The sequence below is a fragment of the Ovis aries genome, chromosome Y, assembly GCF_016772045.2.
Source record: "Ovis aries strain OAR_USU_Benz2616 breed Rambouillet chromosome Y, ARS-UI_Ramb_v3.0, whole genome shotgun sequence".
Taxonomy (NCBI): Eukaryota; Metazoa; Chordata; class Mammalia; order Artiodactyla; family Bovidae; genus Ovis; species Ovis aries.
The window spans coordinates 5384276-5407901 of record NC_082741.1 but is presented as its reverse complement, the minus strand read 5'-3'; the positions used below and the strand labels follow the sequence as shown (position 1 = coordinate 5407901).

The 23626-nt window shown below is 46.8% G+C and overlaps 1 protein-coding gene across 50 annotated transcripts in view; it reads right to left on the bottom strand.

The window, feature by feature from the left end:
* LOC132657141 (basic salivary proline-rich protein 3-like) overlaps positions 1-23626 on the bottom strand; it is a 443202-nt gene that overhangs the window by 414457 nt on the left and 5119 nt on the right. For 41 of the 50 annotated variants that reach the window (XR_009598996.1, XR_009599005.1, XR_009598997.1 and 38 more), the window contains one exon: positions 10152-10232. The exons of 6 other annotated variants lie outside the window; for them this stretch is intronic. The gene's annotated coding sequence lies outside the window, so the exon portion shown is untranslated. Of the gene's footprint in view, positions 1-6210; positions 8166-8456; positions 10233-23626 lie in introns of those variants that run through there. 3 more of the 50 variants (XR_009599032.1, XR_009599031.1, XR_009599013.1) reach the window with 2 other exon arrangements.

The following is a 23626-nucleotide window of genomic DNA, read 5'->3' as shown; positions in this document are numbered from 1 at the left end:
GGGGAAGACTGGGAGATTAGGATTAATTCACATACACTACCATGTCTAAAACGGATGAGATGCTTGGACGGCATCACCAACTCCAAGGACGTGAGTCTGCACAAACCCCAGGTGAGGCTGAAGCACAGGGAGGCCTGGTGTGCTGCAGTCCACGGGGTCGCAGTCAGACACGACTAAGTGAATGAAAGGCAAGATGTGCACAGAAGCGCCAGCTAGTGGGAACCTACTGTAAAATACAGGGGGCCCAGCTTGGTGCTCTGTGATGACCTAGAGGGCAGGATGGAGGGGTGGGTGGGAGGCCCATCAGGGAGGGGGTGTTGTACACAGACAGCTGATTCAGGGTGTTGTACAGTGGATACTAACACAATATCGTAAAGCAATTACACTCCAATAAATAAAGAATGCATCTGGCACATTAAAAAAAAAGGTGTCTACATGAGTGTGTCCTTAGAAAAGGGTTAGATTAGCAGATATGGTTTGAAATCAGAAAAAAAGAAATGTCATCAGTGAACTGGTGAACTCTAGAACTACTGTTCTTTGCAGCCAGCTGTCACCGTTTCAAATGCCCCTGTTTTGGCAACATGACTATTAAATGAAGGGCTTTATTTTCCAACTCAACATTCAGGAAACGAAGATCATGGCATCCGGTCCCATCACTTCATGGGAAATAGATGGGGAAACAGTGTCAGACTTTATTTTGGGGGGCTCCAAAATCACTGCAGATGGTGACTGCAGCCATGAAATTAAAAGATGCTTACTCCGTGGAAGGAAAGTTATGACCAACCTAGATAGCATATTCAAAGCAGAGACATTACTTCGCCGACTAAGGTCTGTCTAGTCAGGCTATGGTTTTTCCAGTAGTCATGTATGGATGTGAGAGTTGGACTGTGAAGGCTAAGCACCGAAGAATTTAGGCTTTTGAACTGTGGTGTTGGAGAAGACTCTTAAGAGTCCCTTGGACTGCAAGGAGATCCAACCAGTCCATCCTAAAGGAGATCAACCCTGGGATTTCTTTGGAAGGAATGATGCTAAAGCTGAAGCTCCAGTACTTTGGCCACCTCACGCAAAGAGCTGACTCATTGTAAAAGACTCTGATGCTGGGAAGGATTGGGGGCAGGAGGAGAAGGGGACGACAGAGGATGAGATGGCTGGATGGCATCAGTGACTCGATGGACGTGAATCTGAGTGAACTCCGGGAGTTGGTGGTGCACAGGGAGGCCTGGCATGCTGCGACTCATGGGGTCACCAAGAGTCGGACACGACTGAGCGACTGAACTGAAACATTTCTAAAAGTCCGTCAAATTTATTTTCAAAGCAAACATAAGGAAACACCTAAACAAAGAAGCCACCTCACAAGGACATGGGTTGTACGAAAGAAAGAAAAGGTTCCTAAGGAGAAAAAAATAAATGATGCTATACACGGTGCTTTTTTATGAGTTTCCAGAAACACTCGGGAAAAAAGCGGAAACCACTGTTGAGGTGTCAACCAAGCTCACCAGTGTCAGACGTCCCACAGAACCCCCACGTGCCTGTGCACGCATCATGTGAGAAGCAGATTTAGAAATGTTCGTTATCACGATGACCACAGTTCACGCGGGGAATCGGAGAACTGTGAGACGCACGTGAAAACGTACAGAGCGCGCTGGTTGCAGAGAAATTAAACAAGGCGGGGGGGTGGGGAGGAGAAGCCATTTACAGGAAAAACAGAGTTGGAGGCACACGGCGGACCTGTGTTCTCATCCAGCAAGAGAACCGGAAGTAAATTACAAAGCAGCGGGCGGCGTGGCAATAAGGCACCACGGAAAACAGCGTTTCCTTGGAAAGAATTCATGGTCTTGGAGAAGGAAATGAAGCCGAGGTATTCAGCTTTGAGACAGAAGAGTATTTCATGCAGAAACATCTGTTACAAAGCAGGCAGATATGAAAAAGAAACGAAGGTGAGCTACGCTACCTACCTGTCAGCAGCGTTGTTCTCTCTGAAGAGTTTGTTGTTGTTGTTATCTGTATTAAGTACTCAGCATCTCAACAGTAACAGGATAAGGAGGCAGAACAAATGACCTGACTCCAGGTGGTGCCAGGGGTAAAGAATCCACCTGCCAGTACAGAGATGAGGGTTTGACCCTGGGTCGAGAAGATCCCCTGGAGAAGGACGCGGCAACAACCCACTCCAGTTTCCTTGCTGGGAAAACCCCTTGGACAGAGGAGCCTGGCAGGCCCTAATCCACAACCGAGCGACTGAGGAGACAACAGTTCGCAACTGAGCCGGGGGCGAAGTGGCTCACATGTTGGTAGGAACCCCACGTAAATATTTGCAGGAAGATGTCCACCCACGAAGATTACGTTTGGCTTCTAGCTCTTCAGCCAGGCCCCCAGACTCCTGTCCCAGTTTCTACGAAATGGAGAACTGGATCTTAGGCACACGTTTCAGTCTCCTGCACAGGCTTCAGGTCTGAGGAGTGCAGCGTGGTGTGCTAGAACAGTCCTCCCTGCAAAGGGAGGCCCGCTCTGTCAACCTGAAGGGCTGAGACGAGACCCAGGGCCCTGCGGAGCAGAAAGCAGCTGGGGCACTCTCTGAGACGGGGAGGTGCCCTGCACACAGGAGCAGCCTCTCCTTTCAACTCTGAGTTTGCTTCTCTCGAGAAAAAGGCGCGTGCGTGCTAAGTCGCTTCAGTCGTGTCCGACTCTTTGTGACCCGGGGACTGTGGCCCGCCAGGCTCCTCTGTCCATGGGATTCTCCAGGCAAGAACACTGGAGCGGGTTGCCGTGCCCTCCTCCAGGGGATCTTCTTGACCCAGGGATCGAATCTGCATTTCTTAAGTCTCCTGCATTGGCAGGCGGGTTCCTTACCACTAGTGCCCAAAGAAAAAGGTATTCAACTGCAGTTCCTAAAGCTTCCTATTGTAGGGAGCATGTTAATGAACAATAGGGCAAAAACCTCATGACCGGGTGAGCACAGGTCTGAGAAGGCACCGAAGGAAAAAGATGAGCAGCAGAAGGCAGAGGAAAACGAGGGGGGAGGGCTGGATACGGACAGAAGACGAAGAGAAGAAGGAAGAATATTAGGAATCGGCGTGGGAGTCCCCTGCAGGTCCAGTAGCTAAGACTGCATTCCCACGGCAGGCGGCCCAGGTTCAGTCCCTACGCAGGGAACCAGAACTCGCAAGCCACAACTGGTCCCCTGGGTAAACTAGAACTGGACAACAGAACCACCTACTCCCAAAATACGTCTTTTTTTTTTTGCTGTCGTCCTTGGGAATTCCGTGGTGGTTCACATGGTAAAGAGTCTGCCTGCAATGCGGGAGACCCGAGTTTCGATCCCCAGTTTGGGAAGATCCCCTGGAGAAGGGAAAGGCAACCCAGCCCAGGGTTCTTGCCTGGAGAATCCCATGGACAGAGGAGGCTGGCAGGCAACAGTCAAAACCACCTACTCCAAAAATACATCTTTTTTGCTTTTTTTAGATAAAAAAAAAATATACAGAAGAACCAAAATATAGAAATAATGCAACTAATGTGAAGAGCTGGCTCCTTGGAAAAGACCCTGATGCTGGGAAACACTGAAGGCGGGAGGAGAAGGGGACGACAGAGGATGAGATGGTTGGATGGCATCACCCACTCGATGGACATGAGTTTGAGTAAACTCCGGGAGATGGTGAAGGACAGGGAGGCCTGGCGTGCTGCAGTCCATGGGGTCGTAAAGAGGCGGACACAACTGAGCCACTGAACTGAGCTGAATACAGCAAACAATATTGAGATGAAACGTACTAGACAACTAACACTTCTTTCACTGCAGCTTACGCACAATATATTATTGTGAAACACTCATACTGCTTGTCCAAGGTTATTCACATGCTCAAGTCGCTCCTGTTTTTCGAAAACCAGAAATACATAATCATCGTGATGCAAGTCATATGAAAAAGTCACTGCTTTTGGTAAGCTTCCCTGGTGGCTCAGATGATAAAGCATCTGCCTACAATGCAGGAGAGCCGGGTTTGATCCCTGGGTTGGGAAGATTCCCCGGAGAAGGAAACAGCAACCCACTCCAGTACTGTCGCCTTGAAAATCCCATGGATGGAGGAACCTGGTAGGCTACAGTCCATGAGGTCAAAGAGATTCGGACACGACTGACTTTACTTTCGGTAAGCTATGAAACGAGTTATTTGCAAGATTTCCTTTACAAGGGATGGGGGAGGAGAATGGATACGAAGCCCCCTCCTTTAAGCAGAAAAGCAGAAAAAAAGAGCTCTGGAAAAAAAAAAAAAAAAAGGCTACGTGCGGTGGTCAACCCGGCTGCAGGTATTGCCCAGGGCTAATTCCAGGGAGAGCTCCCTCTACAGTCTCCTTAGGGATTGCAACATAATTCCAAATTTCTTTTTTTTAATGTTGATGTTTTGGAAATCAGGGAGCTAAGTGCATGCTGGGTTTGTGTGTGTGTGTGTGTGTGGCAGGAGAGGGGTGGGTAGGAAGGGAGGGGCACGTTTCCTAAAGTCAAAAGTTGCCACGTGGGCCTTGAATCATCTGCCACTTTTGAGTCCCAAACGGAAGACTGTCATTCATCTTGTAATCAGAGCACAACACCTCAGTGATGTACAAACGATAACGAGATTAAAGGCAGTGATTTATCCTTGGAGGGAAAAACCCCCAAAGTGGTCTGCACACATAGCGAGCTTCAGAGGCATAGAAGCTGGCGTGGGTATAAAACTTGCCTAGTCCCAGCGCACCTGCATACCTTTATCAATCTCTGCATTAAGCCGGCACGAAGACAATATCCCTTTTGATTAGCAAGCAGAGCTGGTGTCCTGGGGCCGCCTGGTGCTTTATGGATAGGCACAACTCAACTCAGCCAGGTGGTTTATGGTTCCCTTGAATGCACACAGGAAAACCAGAAGCTGCTTGGTATTACGAAAAGCACCACCTGCGTGGGAGTCCAATTCGACACACAGCTCTTTTTTTTTTTTGACCACGTAGGTGATGCAATGCCCAGAAACGGATACCTTTATGTACTAAAGACACACTGAAAATCTAATGGACTCGGGAAGGCTTAGAGTTCTCTTATCTTGGGGGTGACGACTCAGCTATCACAGATGAGCATTTGAAGCAGGTGTTAGCTGTAACCTCAAGGAAGCAAAGCCGTTAATGCTGATTGACGGGAACATCTTCCATCTTTGATTTCACTCTGACCAATTTCAAGAGAAACATTTCACTTTCCGAGAGCTGCACTAGTTACTGACTGGCTCATTCGGGGACGATACGCCCACGGGTGAGGAGAAATGCTTCATTACTATTATTACAGAAACGTGCTAGGACTTCGCTGATGGTCCAGTGGCTAAGACTCTGCATTCCCAATGCAGGGGACTGGGGTTAGATTCCCGGTCAGGAAACCAGGTCCCATACATGCCACAACTAAAATTTCATGTGCAGCAACTAATAAATAAGATCCCATGTGTGGTAAATAAGACCCAGTACAGCCAAAACAAATTTTAAAAAAGGGCCCACATCCATGGACTCACGGTTGTACTGAAGAGAGACTTCCTGTGTATCCCCTAAAAGCCAGCCTACTGGCTGAGAAGTATCTGAGTTATTCTGGGGTGTGTATAGTCTGGGCTATGCAGACCTTAATGACAAATCAGATGTGACCTTGGCTGAGAAAGTCTCAACCAAGAAGACACCAAAAAGACCTGTCAGAATCAACTACACGTCAGATTTGTTGTTGTTGTTGTTGCTGGGTCGCTCGGTCATGTCCGACTCTTTGTGATCCCACAGACTGTAGCCCACCAGGCTCCTCCGTCAATGGGATTCTCCAGGCAAGAATACTGGAGTAGGTTGCCATTTCCTTCTCCAGATCTTCCCAGCCCAGGTCTCCTGCATTGGAGGCAGACGCTTTAACCTCTGAGCCATTACCCAAACTCATGTCCATTGAGTTGGTGATGCCATCCAACCATCTCATCCTCTGTCACCCCCTTCTCTTCCCACCTTCAATCTTTCCCAGCATCAGGGTCTTTTCCAATGAGTCAGCTCTTCACATCAGATGGCCAAAGTACTGGAGCTTCAGTTTCAGCATCAATCCTTCCAATGACTATTCAGGACTTATTTACTTTAGGATTGACTGGTTTGATCTCCTTGTTTGTCCACGGGACTCTCAAGAGTCTTCTCCAACAACACAGTTCAAAAGCATCAGTTCTTTAGCGCTCAGATTTCTGGGTCAACGTCAAATTTTCTTTTGGACAAAGGTCTCATAAATATTGTCATCAGGCACGTCATACCCAGCAGGTCCACACCGCCCTGCATGATACTCAGAGAAGTAGAACCGAGACAGTTGGTAAAGCTGTTGATCTGTTTCCAAAATTTAATTCCCTAAGTAACAATTGCTACCATTCACGAGAAGGCACTTTCGGGAACTGAAACAGTGATGACATGTGCCCTACATGCATGAATCAGAGATGAGAGACTTCAGGACTGTGAAACTTAGGTGGGCCACATGGAAACACAGTATAGTTCTATCGTAAACAACTTTTACTATCACAGCAAAAGTAAGAAATTCTCTTAGCTTGGGAACTTCCCTGGGGGTCCAGTGGGTAAGATTCTCAATGCAGGGGATATGGGTTCAATCCCTGGTCAGGGAACTAAGATCCAACATGCCTTGCACGGTGCAGCCAAAAAATAAAATCAATTTTAAAAGAAGACTTTAACAGAAGAGAAATTCTCTCATCTTAAGACTCTTAAGAAGCATCATGCTTACTCATATGGTGTTGAACATGACTGCAAAGCAACCCTTGAAAGCCCAAGGAGGGCATTCTACTCAATTCTCTTTGGAAGGAAAATAGCCCCCTCAAGTCTTAATTCCTCCTCAGCAGTGCGTTCAGCTGCTCAGTCACCTCTGACTCTTTGTGACCCCACAGACTGTAGCCCGCCAGGCTCCTCTGTCCATGGGATTCTCCAGGCAAGAACACTGGAGTGGGTTGCCATGCCCTTCTCCAGGGGCTCTTCCCAACCCAGGGACTGAACCCCCATCTCCTGTATTGGCTGGCAGATTCTTTACCATCTGAGCCACCAGAGGATGGCATAATTTATCATCCAGACCAGGACACCCGAGAGAGGAAGGCGGTGGGCTTATCGGCTGGGACCTGGGCAGGGGGTGTCGGCTGTAACCATTCTGGGTAAACAAGAGGCTACCATGATTACTGATGAGATGGTTGGATGGCATCACCGCCTCAGTGGATGTGAGTGTGAGTAAACTCTGGGAGCTGGTGATGGACAGGCAGGCCTGGCGTGCTGCAGTCCGTGGGGTCGCAAAGAGTCGGACACGTCTGAGCGACTGAACTGAACCATGCTTACTAGAAAGAAGGTTGTGGGTTCTGCTCAGCCATTCTTGCCCCCAACTACGCAGCAGAATCATCGTGGGTGAACACACACAAGTGTGCCCATGCACGCACACACTATGCTTGTGTGTGTATATGTGCTTTACCAATACTACATCGGCACACACACATTTACATGTACAAACACACATGCTCATGTGTATACTGAGCTGTCTAAGCTCTACTCCACACCAGTTAAATGAGATTTCTGACACTGGAATGAATCTTGAGCATCGATTTTTAAAAGGTTCCCCCAGGCGATATAAATAGGCAGCGCAACAGGGAACCATTGACCTGGACATCCTCCAAAGACCTTCCAGCTCTCTAAACTCTGGGATCCTTCCTGAGCATGAAGCTCTCTCACCTTTGCTATGGTCAACTGCAAACTACTCTCCTTTCCAGAACACAAAAAATTTCACAGCAGCACAATAATAACCACCAGTACAGTAATAACCAATGTGTATTTACGAAGAGTTTACACTTTACCAAAACATTTTCCCTTTACAAAAACACTCTTTCAACAGTATCTTTTCTTCTTCGCATTAACTCTATGAGAAAGTCAGGTTGGTTATTACGATTATTGACTTTCTACGGGTGAAGATATTGGGCTTTCAGAGATGATGACGCACACAGGCACCAGGCATCTCACACGAAGAGCGTATAGAGTAATCACGCCCACATCTTGATTAGAAATGTGGAGGTTAGGAGCACACGCCTGGGGATCCCCATCACATGGGTCTGGATTTCACATCCGTCATTCACTGGCTTGATGAACTGGGGCAAGTTACTTAACCTCTGCAGGTATCATCTCTAAAATTAAAAAACACAGATACTTGCTCTGCAGCAGTGGTACAAATATTGCGTCACATTTCACAGGGCAAACCTCCACAGCAGGTCCAAAAAATAGTAACAATGTTATTATTGTTGCTGTTATTACCATGACTCCCTTCACCGCCTGCTTTTACTGCTGTAATTCCCCCTCCTCCTCCTCCCCTCCCCCTCCTTCCCCCACCAGAACTAATAATAACATTCAGTGCCACAGGCAGAGCCCTTCAGAGAGACAAGATTGATCACCGTAAAACCCCCTTAGCTAATCCTTACCCGCCTCTCACACACGCTCCCCCAAAACCAGAAGGCAAGGTGAGTCATCCTCAGAGAAGACGCTCTGTGCAAGTGGACACCCCAGACGTGGGTCCGTGTTGAACCCTGGACGTGTCTGGTACAAAGGGCAAACGATCAGACTCTACGCAGATGCTCAGCTGGATTCGGAACCCAGAGGAGAGAGGCCTCAGATGCGCAGCTCACATCTGCCTTCGAGGAAGAACCTGTGTCCCGACCTGTGCAGCAAGGAGCACACTGGGCTACGGGCCTCCAGCAGCAGCCCCTGGGGTCTGCGCCCGGGTTTCAGGAGGCTGCACTCTTTGAGGGAGCTCCCCAGCCAGAGGTAGACCAGGCTCAGCAGTACACGGGTCTGGTCATGTCTGCCCTGGAGCTGCCCTTGGACCAGCATTGCAGCCTGTGGTTCTTCCCCCCATTTCTCCTCCATCCCTCCTTCACAATATCAGATTATACTGCTTGGTAGAGGCTCCTCAGTGAAAATATCACAAAACACCCCCATACATGTCAAACAACCCTGTCAAGGACAGCCGGTGGTACCTTACTCAACTGAGACACCGTGAAAACGATACAAAATGTTTTGTTTCAAACTGTATTACTGCATCACTTTCTAAGAGTTTATTCGGAAGGTTTTATAGAGCTACAAAATATATCTGACTTGTCCCTCTTCCTGATGAAGTGCCTGCAGCGTGAGGCTGAAAAAAAGTGATTATAGATCATGTTCTATTCATGTCATCTTTGTTGTGCAAATTAAATTTGTTATGCCACATTAGCTCGAAGATATGAATATTTTAATAATGCTAGATCTATAAATTGCAAGGAAAATGAGTTAGAATTTTAAAATATACTCAGTTCCAAGGAACTGGATTTCTTGAGGATACATTTTTCATCTAGAGAGGAAAGGTACTCTAAATTACTGCATTTCCAAAGGAACCATTTAATTTCACTCTCATTTTGATAATTCAGGTTTTTATACATACTGAAAACATTAAAAATAATCAAAACCATTCAAATGGTAGTTGGATCCAGTAATCTAAGTGTTCTCAATGTTAAGATTATTATGTGTAAGATTATTATAGTTAAGGATAACAATAAAATAGTTACTATGTGACCAAAGGTATTGTACACTCTTTGTATATATTAACTTATCTGGATTCAGAACTATTAAAAATTTTAAGCATAATGATATCTTCTTATACATATTAACAATTTATCGATTATTTGCCTGGTAAATTAAATATTTCTAATGTTAATATTGTTATGGTAGAAAACAATGTCAGTGCAATAGTGAAACGGTTCTATGTGACAGAATTCTAGGCTCCTTATATATATTAACTCACTCAGCCTCACACACATTCTATAATTTAGGTGTTAATTACATTATGTTATCCATAATGTATAATGTAAGGAACTAAAAAAACAGAGAGGTTAAGTAACCTTCCCAAGGTCACACAGCTATATGTGGCACTTCCTGGATTTGAACCAAACAGTCCGCATGAATGAGGAGAAACAAATGCTGACTTACCTTAAGCCACACCCATTAAACTTTCCCTGTGAGTGTGTGTCTGTGTGTAAACATATCACTGTATGCGAACTGAGTTACTTTCCATCACACTGATGTGACTTAAATGCACCTGAATTTTAAAATCTGAATTTGTATGGTCCTTGCTGAGTACTCACCCTGAATATCTGAAGCACATTCAGTGGGCTTTGGCAGCCTGCCTCTCTTGTCCAAGGGAGTCTCTCCTCTCTGAAGAGTGCCTGGAAATGATACAATGAGTGAGAAACGCCGCTGGCAAAGCCGGCTCAGCACGCAGGCCTGTCTGCTTTTAGGCCAGAAACAGAAGTTTGCAGGTGTATATCAATCATTTTGTCAGACCTGTCGCGCAGTCAGTTAGCAGTAAACAGTCACTGAGCGCCTACTGTATGCCGTTCCCTCTATCAAATCCCAGAGCTTTTGAAAGGTTAAGTGTGGCGACTTCCCCGGCTGCCCAGTGATTCTGCCTGCCAATGCAGGCAACACGGGCTCGATTCCTGGTCTGGGAAGATTCCACCTGCCGCGGGGCAGCTAAGCCCGTGAGTCACAGCTACTGAAGCCTGTGCGCCTGAAGCCTGCGCTTCGCGCCAAGAGAAGCCACCGCGATGAGCAGCCTGCCAGCAAAGAGGAGCCCCTGCTAGCCACAGCCAGAGAAAGAAGCCGGCCAAGGCCCAGCACAGTCAGAAAGAACAAATAAAATGGCAAAACGGAAGGTTCCAGTATGACTCTAACACTGTGCTGAACTAGCAGTACTCGTATGAAAAGAATCCGATTTATATGATATATTTATCATTCGTCCCTCTAAGGAACAGTCAATAAAATACCCTAGACTTTTGAGGATGATTCCAAGAGCACCATGCTTTTACAGTGACGATGACACAGTTCTGACAATGTCCTTTTTCTCCCAGTGTTACTGAGACATGATTAGTATACAGCACTGTGTAAGTTTCAGATGGAGAACATAATAATTTGACTTACACACGTCATGAAATGACCATGTAGCTGATTAACACTGTTGTGTTAGGTTTAGGTTTACAGCAAACTGATTCAGTTCTGCACACACAGGTATCTATTGTGTTTCAAATTCTTTTCCCATTTAGGTTGTTACATAATACTGAGCAGAGTTCCCTGTGCTGTCCAGCAGGTCCTTGTTGATTCTCGATGTTAAACACAGCAGTGTGTCCATGTCCATCCCAGACTCCATGACTATCCTTTCCCCCATCGTCCCCCCTGGTGACCATAAGGTTATTACAGAGGACTGAGCAGAGTTCCCTGTGCTGGACAGCAGGTCCTTGCTGGTTCTCCATGTTAAATACAGCAGTGTGTCCATGTCCATCCCAAACTCCCTAACCATCCCTTCCCCCACCCTTACCCCCTGGAACCATAAGGTTATTACAGAGGACTGAACAGAGTTCCCTGTGCTGTCCAGCAGGTCCTTGCTTGTTCTCCATGTTAAATACAGCAGTGTGTCCATGTCCATCCCAGACTCCCTGACTATCCCTTCCCCCATCCTTCCCCCCTGGTGACCATAGGTTATTACAGGGTATTGAGCAGAGTTCCCTGTGCTGGACAACAGGTCCTTGCTGATTCTCCATGTTAAATATAGCCGTGTGTCCATGTCCGTCCCTAACTTCCTGACTATTGCTTCCCTCATCCTTCCCCCCAAGCTCCCGCTGCATACACACAACCATACGTTCATTCTCTAAGTGTATGTCTGTTTCTGTTTTGTAAACAGACAGTTCATCTGTATCATTTCTCTTTAGATTCCACGTATAAGCAGTATTATATGCTATTTCTCTTTATCTGACTGACTTCACTCAGCATGACAATCTCTCGCACTACCCACGCTGTTGCAAATGGAACTACTGATAATGAATGAACTTTTAAAACTCTTTACTCACACTCTGGAATTCCACTGGCCTGGATTCAGCTTAGGAGTCTTTTTTTTAGTTCTACTAGTTCATTGCTACCAACCCATCTCCCTCCACCCTCATGCATGTAACCCCATGGACTGCAGCCCACCAGGCTCCTCTGTCCATGGACTTTTCCCGGCAAGAATACAGGAGTGGGTTGCCATTTCCTTCTCCAGGGAGTCATGTTGTTTTAACAAGTGACCTGACGCCAGGGACTAGGTTGGGTAGGATTTCACATCATCAGTGCCAACTTAAGGCTTACACCTCTGTCTTGCAATGGCTAGGTGCCATCTTTCTTCCTCATGAGACTCTAGCCTACCTGCCTCATTCATCATTACACCACCCATGAGCCTGGGAAAATGTCAAACCCAGAGCACTCACAGGCGACACTGCTGAATAAATACATTCATAGGTGAAGGAGACAGTTAATCAGCTCTTAACAGGACTGTGTTGAATAAAACACTTATTTGAAAGTATGAGGTCTGATGGGTGTATTTAAAAAAACTTTACCATATTACTTAGTAGATAGCCTTGATCTTTGTGTATTTAGTACTTCTAACACTGATACCCATGGTAAGCCATAATTTATCAGTTTATTAAGACACAGCTTCAGACAGCATGGTTGTAAAAGCCGGGGGGAAGACCTCATTTAGGTAGTGAGAAAGCCTAGCAAATAATTAAACCTCCATATCTAATATACTCTTTCTGTTCTTCACATCATTCACAAGCAGACACTACTACGTGTTGATATGATGTTCACGAGTCTAGATTAGTGATAAGATGTCTGGAAACGAGATACGCAAAAGGGAGTCTCTTATATACACTTACTATTAGGTCACTGACTGTATAATCAATCAAGTTACTGGCAGCTATTAGGTTGAAGGTGTCAGTTACTCACTTGTGTCGACTCTTTGAGACCCCACGAACTGTACCCCACCAGGCTTCTCCATCTGTCCATGGGATTCTCCAGCCAAGAGTACTGGAGTGGGTTGCCATTTCCTTCTCCAGGGGATCTTCTCGACCCAGCGATTGAATCTACGTCTCTTGCATTGCCAGGCTGATTCTTTACCACTGAGCCACCAGGAAGTTATTAGCTTAGATGATCTCATATTGATGGCTTTTTATATAATGTTTTGTACCAAGTTTGAGATAGAAATCTCTATAAAGTATATATTCCATTTACCTATGAGTATATGGTATGTATATTCACATAGATTAATTTTACATGGGGAGTCAATATTTTGTTTCTCTAAATTTGTATCTGTATTCTCTAAATACTTCATGAAGAATGCGTGTTTCTTTACAAAGAAGAAAAATATTTTATTTCTTAAAATGTAAACTCTTACAGGAGTACAAATAACTCACACTTCTTTTGTGAATAATGATGCTGTCTTGAGTAAGCTGAGCGCCAAAGAATTGATGCTTTTGAACTGTAGTGTTGGAGAAGACTCTTGAGGGTCCCTTGGACTGCAAGGAGATCCAACCAGACAATCCTACAGGAAATCAGTCCTAAATAGTCACTGAAAGGACTGATGTTGAAGCTGCAGCTCCAATCCTTTGGCCACCTGATGTGAAGAACTGACTCACTGCAAAGACCCTGATGCTGGGAAAGACTGAAGGCGGGAGGAGAAGGGGACGACAGAGGATGAGATGGTTGGATGGCATCACCGACTCAATGGATGTGAGTTTGAGAAAGTTCTGGGAACTGGTGCTGGACAGGGAGACCTGGCGTGCTGTAGTCCGTGGGGTTGCAGAGTTGGACACGATGGAGCGACTGACCTGAACTTGAGTGTGTGTTTAGTGTGTGTTTGTCCATCCACAAACGTGGTTCAGAAGCCTGCGTTCATGACCGTCAAGTTTGCTGCTGTTATTAACTTGCTAAGTTTGACTCTTTGTAACCCCCTGGACTGTAGCCCACCAGCCTCCTCTGTTACACTACAATAGCTCTAATTATGATAACTCATTAATAGAGAACTATACTCGTTAATACAGAAATTATCTTACATTTATTCTAAAAAGTGAGTTTTCTTTACTAAAAACATGGTTCAAACAGTGGACTCAACAAAGTCACAGCTATTTAGAAACTCAGTGAACGTTTTAGGTAAGAATAAACATAGAATCAGTCTAAACAAGTAACGTACTCCACAGCCATTGGACTTTTGTGCAGAACAGAACTTAATTCACCCGTACTCTAGGGAGTAAAGAGCTTTCCTGGTAGCTCAGCTGGTAAAGAATCCGCCTGCAATGCAGGAGACCCCGGTTCGATTCCTGGGTGGGGAAGATCCCCTGGAGAAGGGAGAGGCTACCCACTCCAGTATTCTGGGGCTTCCCTGGTGGCTCAGACAGTAAAGAATCGGCCTGTAATGCGGGAGACCTGCGCTCAATCCTTGGGAAGGAAAGATGCCCTGGAGGAGGGCATGGCAACCCACTCCAGTATTCTTGCCTGGAGAATCCAATGGACGGAGGAGCCTGGTGGGTTGCAGTCCAGGAAGTTGCAAAGAATCGGACACAACTGAGTGAGTAAGCACAGCAATCTAAGTCAGGGGTCCCCAACCTCTGGAGCCTGATGCCTGATGATCTGAGGTGGAGCTGATGCCATAGTAAAAAAAAACAAAGTGCACACCAAATGTAGTGTGCTTGAATCAACTGGAAAGCATCCACTTGCACCCCCAGCCCGGGGAACACTTGACTTCCACAAAACCTGTTCCTGATGCCAAAAAGGTTGGGGACTGCTGGGAAGCCCCACTCTCCTCTGGCTGGCCATTATTGTCCCAGTATTTCTAGGACTGGTCACGAAGCTGTGCAGAATCTTCCAGATCTCCTGATGATGAAAAGTGACAGTGAAAAGTGAAAGTTGCTCAGTCATGCCTGATTCTTGGCGACCTCACGGACTGTAGTCCCTGGGATTCTCCAGGCCAGATTACTGGAGTGGGTAGCTGTTTTCCTTTTCCAGAGCATCTTCCCGACCCAGGGATCGAACCCAGGTCTCCTGCATTGTGGGCGGGCTCTTTACCAACTGGGCCACCAGGGAAGCCTGATGATGAAGCTGAGGCTTATTTAGCCCTGGCTTTCTATTTAGGCACCTCTCTCTCCCAAACCTGCACTATGGGTTCTGGTGACCTTGTGGCCCGGCTTCCCTGGTGGCTCACCAGCAAAGATTTCAACTGTCAATCCAATACAGGAGACTGGGGTTCGATCCCTGGGTCGGGAAGTGAATGGCAACCCACTCCAGTCTTCTTGCCTGGAGAATCCCATGGACAAGAGGATCCTAGTGGGCTACACTCTGGGGTGGGGGTGTGGGGGAGGTTCTCAAAAGAGTAGGACACGACTGAGCGACTGAACCACCACCAGCACCCTGGTGGCCACGCGGAGAACTTCTCAAAGAATGTTCATCCTCATCTTTGGCTACACCTTAGATTCCCCTGCCAGGAACAATGGTCGTCAGCCTTGACCACACTTTAGACTCACCTGGGAGCTGTCCGTTTCTTTCTGATGGTAGTTTTGACGTCCAGGCTCCATCCCAGACTAACCAGAACTGGAAGAGTGAAGCTGGAGGGGTGTACACCCCACGCTGCAGGAGGGTGTCCCAGGCCCGAAGGCTGCATCTGGGGAAACGGACGTGGTCTGTCTTATCTGCAAGCCCCTTCCCAACCTGCAAGCAGAACTGGGAAGAGCAGGTGGCTCTCACCTCAGCACCCGGTCCTCTCCCTCTCAACTGTGCCCGTGAGCGGGAGGGGAGTCCTCCCTGTGCTCAGGCAGGGACTTGCTCTAAATCACATCCTGAGCCCCCTTCCTCCACAGGAAGAAAGGACACCTCCGAGTCTTAGTCTCAAGAACTTCCGTGCTTAATGGTTTGCTGCAGGACAAGCCTCTCATCCTGGCTGCTACTGCTAAGCCGACTCTACGGTATGACTCTTTGCGACCCCGTCGACTGCAGCCCACCAGGCTCCTCTGTCCATGGGATTTTCCAGGCAAGAGTACTGGAATGGGCTGCCATTTCCTCCTCCAGGGGATCTTCCCTACTCAGGGATAGAACCTGCGTCTCCTAAGTCTCCTGCATCGGCAGGAGGGTTCTTTACCACTGAACCTCATCTGTGCATGCATGCTTAGTCGCTGTAGTCGTATCCAACTCTCTTGGACCCCATGGATTATACCTGCCCCTCCCAGGCTCCTCTGTCCATGGGATTCTCCAGGCAAGAATCCTGGAGTGGGTTGCCATGCCCTCATCCAGGGGATCTTCCCGACCCAGGGACTGAACCCACGTCTCCTGCATCTCCCGCATTGCAGGAGGGTTCTTTTCCTGCTGAGCCACCTGGGAAGCCTCTAAAGAGCCCGAGACCGTGCAGCTGGACAGCATCGCTGCTGCCTTTAGCTATCCCTGTCTTTATGACCATGATCGCTGCAAACACCCTGTGAGTGGATATCTGCTGCTCTGTGTCTGGCACTGGGGAGGCAGCAAAGCAGTCAAGAAATGAATCCTAGGGACTTTTCCAGTGGACGAGTGGTTAAGACTCCACCCTTCCAGTGCAGGGGTCATGGCCTAGATCCCTGTTTGGCAAACTCAGTTCAGTTCAGTTGTTCAGTCATGTCCGACTCTTTGTGACCCCATGGAATGTGGCATGCCAGGCCTCCCTGTCCATCACCAACTCCTGGAGTCTACTCAAACTCATGTCCATTGAGTCAGTGATGGCATCCAGCCATCTCATCCTCTGTTGTCCCCTTCTCCTCCTGCCCCCAACCCCTCCCAGCATCAGGGTCTTTTGCAATGAGTCAACTCTTCGCATGAGGTGTCCAAAGTACAGGAGTTTCAGCTTTAGCATCATTCCTTCCAATGAACACCCAGGACCGATCTTCTTTAGAATGGACTGGCTGGATCTCCTTGTAGTCCAAGGGACTCTCAAGAGTCTTCTCCAACACCACAGCTCAAAAGCCTCAATTCTTCGGCGCTCAGCCTTCTTCACAGTCCAACTCTCACATCCATACATGACCACTGGAAAAACCATCACCTTGACTAGACAGACCTTAGTCGGCAAAGTAATGTCTCTGCTTTTGAATATGCTAACTAAGTTGGTCATAACTTTACTTCCAAGGAGTAAGCGTCTTTTAATTTCATGGCTGCAATCACCAGCTACAGTGATTTTGGAGCTGAAAAAAATAAAAGTCTGACACTACACGCTGTCAAAATTAAAACGTTAAATATAAAAAGAGATGAATCCTGGTTGCCGCCAGTGATCAAGCATGTGATCTCCAGAAAGTTCCTTTATCTCTTTGTGCTCCAAGTAAGTCATCCTCACTGGGTTCCCCAGTGGCTCAATGGTAAAGAATCTACCTGCCAACACAGGAGACGTGGGTTGGATCCCTGTGTGGGGAAGACCCCTTTGAGGAGGGCATGGCAACCCACTCCAGTATTCTTGCCTGGGAAATCCCACGGACAGAGAAGCCTGGAGGTCTACAGTCCTTGAGAGTTGGACAGGACTGACCAAACACGCAGGTAGCTATCCTTGAGATGTGAGCACCACGGTCGGTACCACCCCCACAGGCTGTGAGGAATGTTAAACGCATCAACACGCGCAAGGCCACTGGAAGAGGCGAATACTAAAGATCACGCAAGCGTGTGTTAAATAAACTACCACAAATACAAGTTTGGCATCAATGCTCCCTCTCAGTACCGAAACGCGAAGCAAATAAAAAGCACACCCAGAAAGCTTTTGGTGCTGCAGAAAGGAGCACAGCGCTCTGCCACGCTAGCATAGAGAGTATACACCACACAAAAAGAGTGGCTTAAGCCAGGCGTCAAGAAAAACGTGTCTATGACGAAAACGCCTGCGAATTGAACTAGCGCGTGTCAACATCTGATGTTAAGTACAAGTGGGGTCACAGGAGCAAACTGCTTGTCTCCATGGTTAAGCAAAACATTAGTTTCTTTTCTAACTGAAGGAAAACAACCTTTTCAATTGTCCACGTTCATGGAATGGTGAAGTGAAGTGTTGCTGTTGTTGCTGAGTGGCTCGGTTGTGTCCAACTCTTTGCAACCCATGGGCTGTAGCCCGCCAGGCTCCTCTGTCCAAGGGATGTCCCAGGCAAGAATATTGGAGTGGGCTGCCATGCCCTCCTACGTGGGCTCTTCCTGACCCAGGGATCGAACCTGAGTCTCTTGCATTGCAGGCAGATTCTTTACCACTGAGCCCCTAAGGAATCACCTGGAGTGAAGCTTACTTATATTTTAATTACCTTATAAATGTTTCTGCAGCCTAGAGGACCCAATTTTTTTTCTTTAATACAACTGGAGAAATGTGGTCGTCTTTAGTGATGAGCCAGTTTTATAAAATTTGAGGTATATGAGAAATAGAAATAAAATCTGGAGTGTATGTACGTGAAGAAACGGGAAACAAATTCCAGACCTGCAAAGACCTCTTGGAGGCCCAGCTGCTTCCTAAGTGAGCGGTGCCGACGCAGCCACTCCGAGGACTGGCAGCAACAGCCCTTCACCTCCTGAAAACGGCCCTTCAAAGACATTGTATCATACTCCTTCAAGGCAAGTGAAAGAATAAAACGTCGGAAAGGAAGTCTAGTGCTTACAACAACAGCTTCAACAGGGTTCTCTGGCGTCCATGTGGGAATTTAGAAAAAAACAGAACTAGTATTAGGCCGGACACAGACGTCCCCAGGCAATGAACGCAGTCAGAATGACTTTCAACTTGCTGCCTCTTTTATTCACTGGGAATGCGGTCTATGGAATTCCTCAGGCCAGAATACTGGAGTGCGTAGCCTTTCCCTTCTCCAGGGGAATCTTCCCCACCCAGGGATCGAACCCAGGTCTCCCGCATTGCAGGTGGATTCTTTACCAGCTGAGCCGCCAGGGAAGCCTGAGAATCAATTTCTTATTATAAATATACCTGTCTATTGCGATCTAGGACTGTTGATCAGACGTGGGGATTTCTTCTTCCCCCAGGAAAAAATGGAATCCGTCTATAAGACTCAATATGGCTCCATAATGCCATCACAGTGGCTCTGCTACCAGTCTTCTGAGAATGCAAGTCCTAACAGAAGATTCAGAAATTCTAGCTGCTTTCTCCATGGCAGCCTGGGTCCTTTTAAAATTTCACTTTGACCTGCCTTTCAGGCTTCTGGCCCATTTTGCTTGTTTAATTTGTAGCTTTCCATATAGGGCATGCATCTATATAGTTTTTAATATTATGTCAGTTTCCATCTTTCAAATTCTGTGCAGATGTTGTAAAAGATGTTTTTGAAAGTTTATGCTTGTTATGGATTTAAAATAACATATGAAAAACGTTACGGGACACTGACTAAGTCTGGACTATACTCTTTCCCAATTGCTCTGAAGTGAGGGATGATGGGGAGACATCTGGGATCACTTCCCAGTCTACAAAATGTTCTTGGGAGAAGGGCATGGTCAGTATTTTCACTGATGTCAAAAGCAAACAATTATTTAGCATCTACTTCTTTGTCAAAAGCAAACATTTATTTAGCATCTACTTCTTTGCCCCTATGTACAGGATGAGATGATGGGTAGCACACATATAGAATCACAGCTTCCTACAGGGAAACTTCACAGGGAAAAATTTGCATCCATGGGAGTCTGAGTGAACTCCGGGAGTTGGTGATGGACAGGGAGGCCTGGCATGCTGCAATTCATGGGGTTGCAGAGTCAGACACGACTGAGCAACTGAACTGAACTGATACCGATTTCATCAGCAATAGTCTTGCACCATTTCTAATATCCCAAATTGCCCAGATAATGCAAAAAAGAAAAAGAAAACTATTGTTGACTTAATGCTGAACATTTATACCAAATAGCATGCACTGCTCATCTAAACATATCTAAAATCGCAACTAACTTTTCAATGCACCAAACATCACTTAAGTCTTGTTTTGAGGAAATACTCATCTGATGAATATGTATTGTGAATCTTTATATATCTAAAGGACTGTGTGCCCGTTTTACATAGAGATTGCATTCTTGCTCAATCACCACGTTGTGTCCGACACTTTTGGAACCCCATGGACTGTAGCCCACCAGGCTCCCCTGTCCATGGGATTTCCCAGACAAGAATACTGAAGTGGGGTACCATTTCCTCTTTCAGGGGATCTTCCTGACCCAGGGATCGAACCCAAGTCTCTTATGTCTCCTGCACTGGCAGGCAGGTTCTTTACCACTGAAACACCTGGGAAGTCCATATCAGGTGCTAATATCTCAGACTATAATGACGGGGTTGGGCTTTTGTCTTCTGGGTTTTTTGGTCACACCGTGTTTCAATTGCCCTTGTCTGCCCTTCACTATTCTGGGTACCTCTGATGAGTGTAAGAATTTTTACTTTCTTGCAGCACAGCACTGAGTTTATTTCTTCTAATTTAGAACATTCTTTTCTCCAGCTCGATTCTCCATGGGCTCCATGGAGATGCATGATGGGCAGATACTGAGTGCGACTGGGGTCAAATGTGTGTGTTATGATTCATGAGCCAACATGTTCACAGGAGAGGAGGTTCCATCTCAGAGAAGGCTGCTGTTGCTGTTCAGCTGCTCAGGAGTGTCCAGCTCTCTGTGACCCCATGGACTGCAGCCCACCAGGCTCCTCTGTCCATGGGATTCTCCAGGCAAGAGTACTGGAGTGGGTTGCCATGCCCTCCTCCAGGGGATCTTCCCAACCCAAGGACGGAACCTGCGTCTCCCGCATTGCAGGCGGATTCTTTACCACGGCAGCCCCGGGGAAGCTGTTATATAGAGATGACAGCTGCATCTTGGCTTCTTGAACTCAACAAATACTCCTACTGCAGAGGCAATCGTGGCTGAGACTGCCAGACCTCTTCCCCTGGAAGGCCTAACCAACTACTTCCATCTGGACTTGGCGATGCTTTCCCTCACTGCACACCCATCCTCTGGGGTACTCGCTCACCCCATCACGGGCCCATGTCACTGTGTCATGACTGGCTGCTCACACGGACTCTTCAAGGACATGCATGTGAAGGAAACAGAACCAGGAGTTCCCTTCCTGAACCTGAGAGGTTGACAGTGAAAGAACTTTTCCCCCCGACATGCTGAGAGGCTGCCAGCAGCCTCCTGGGGGATGTTCTGACTGCAGGTGGAAACCCGGATGAGAAAAGAAACCAGAAATGGCACAATGGTGGCTTTGTGGTACCGACTGGAGGCCTGATCCCGCCACCTCTACGCTTGGTCCAACCGCTAAACCTTCTGATACTTGTCTTTCCATTGGAGGAGGACTGCTTTCCAGCATTGTAAGTTACCGCTGTACAACGTCAATCAGCCGTGAGTGACCGAGTGAGACAGTGAAGACGCTCAGTCGTGTCTGACTCTGCGACCCCATGGACTGGAGCCCACCAGGCTCCTCCATCCTTGGGATTTTCCAGGCAAGAGTACTGGAGTGGGGTGCCATTTCCTTCTCCAAAAGTGAAAGTTGCTCAGTCGTGTCCGACTCTTTGCGGACCCCATGGACTATACAACCCATGGGATTCTCCAGGCCAGAATCCTCGAGTCGGGTAGCCTTTTCCCTTCTCCAGGGGATCTTCCCAACCCAGGGATCGAACCGAGGTCTCCCGCATTGCAGGAGGATTCTTTACCAGCTGAGCCGCCAAGGAGTCAGCCATATGCATACACATGACCGCTCCGTTGAGCCTCCCTCCCCTCCCCGCATGCTGCCCCTCCAGGTCATCACAGAGCCCCGAGCTGAGCTCCCCGTGCTACCCGGCAGCTCCCCACTAGCTGTCCGTGTCACTCATGTCAGTATAGATAGGTCAGTGCTGATCTCTCAGTGCATTCCACCCTCTCCTTCTCCACTGGGTCCACGTATCTGTTCCCTGCATTGGCGTCTCTATTTCTACCCTGCAAACAGGTTCATTGGTACCATTTTTCTAGTTAAACTGTCTTGAAGTTTGAAGAAACTTGAAACGTGAAGATACTTGAAGCAGAATTTTCTCTCTGTCTCAGACAGTCAGATATACCAACTAAAGACTGTTATCAAACACACAACCTAAAGATTCATAACTCTTCTAAACAGGTATTATGTGTTAACTACCTTCTAGAGGCTGGCAGCAACCAGTCCGGACGAGACAGGCCCTGCTCCAAATCAACTCTGAACACAGAAGGTGGAGGCAAGCACATCTCTAACCAAAAGCAGAGGGGATAAATGCTGTCACAATGCCCCAGGCCTGGCAGCAAACAGAAGAGTGGGGTTCATATTGACAGAAGTTGTTTGAACAATCCAAAAGGGCACCCTGAGACAGAAGGGCTTGTTTAGGCCTTGAAGGATAAGTAGAACGTAACAGAACAGACAAATGTGAAAGTACATTCCAGCAAGAAAAGATAGCGAGCTAAAAATGGACAGCTTATCCATCTAAATGTTTTCTTAAAATTTCGAATGCCTACTCCAGTCTTTGTCTTATATTAGACACTGAGTAAAGTTTATTTAAAGAGCGATGAAAGGCAAAAAGACAGCTGATTAGATATATGGTATATCTGGAGGTAGGACCTTGGCCAATGATGTGACCTGCTTTTATAACACTGTTCCTAATGCAAATTTTGTTCTCATTACAATAACCAAATTACGACACAACTTCCAAGAAAAGCAGTCATCAGAAAGAGTTACCGCCGTAACTGATAAATGCAGGAAGGGTTGCTTTAATTAACTGCCACTCTTGCCTATTTTTTTCTTTTCCAGATGCAAGCACGTTTCCTACACGTTATAAATAAATTTATGCACCCCATTTATTCAACCCTTTTACTATCTGGGGGGGGGCTTCCCTGATGGCTCAGACAGTAAAGAAATCACTTGTAATGCAGGAGACGTGGGTTCGATCCCTGGGTTGGAAAGATCTCCTGGAGCAGGAAACGGCAACCCACTTCAGTATTCTTGCCTGGAGAATCCCATGGACAGAGGAGCCTGGTGGGCTACAGTGCACAGCGTCGCAATGAGTTCAGATGTGACCGAGTGACTAACACTTGGGTTACTTTACCATTTTTTAGTAAAATTATAAATAACTAAATGTGAAGCCCATATACAAATTGTGACCAAGGAAAGGACGGAAGGGATAACAAGGTTGTGATACTCATAACGGCCAAACAGCGCAATCCTGGACACATAATGAGAAACACATATATTTAAATATTTCATTATTGAGATTATTTTTCATTTTTGAGCCAGTGTAGGGAAGTAGGGTCTGTGTACAGGCTTTGGAATTAGGGAGACTGGGGCTGATAATCTCTGCCTGTGTGTGGATGTGGGAAAACCATTTTAGCTCTAAATTCTCCTTTATCATCCCACTTTGTCATCACTGTTGTGAAAGTTACAAGAGATCTTGGGTACAAAGGACTGACACGGAACGGGCAGTCAACAGGTATAACAATTATTAATAACAGAATTCCAGCAGGTAGAAGTACAGGCTAAAACAAAATAGACCAGAATTCTTATTTTCTCCGTTTGAAAGGAGGTGATTAGATAAGTGGATGTTTTGGCAATTAATATTTGGTATTTATTTTGGTAACAGTGTCAGTAATGATCAGACCCTGTAATCCAAAGTAAAACAGAGCGGCATTGTGGTGAATCTGACGAAGCATAAGTCACCAAAGATGACATTCTGTCTATTACTCAGGAACCTCACTTTCCTGATACTGATAATTTCCCCAATAATTCCCTCCACTGGAAGATCCTCCATGCGCAGCATAACAAGAA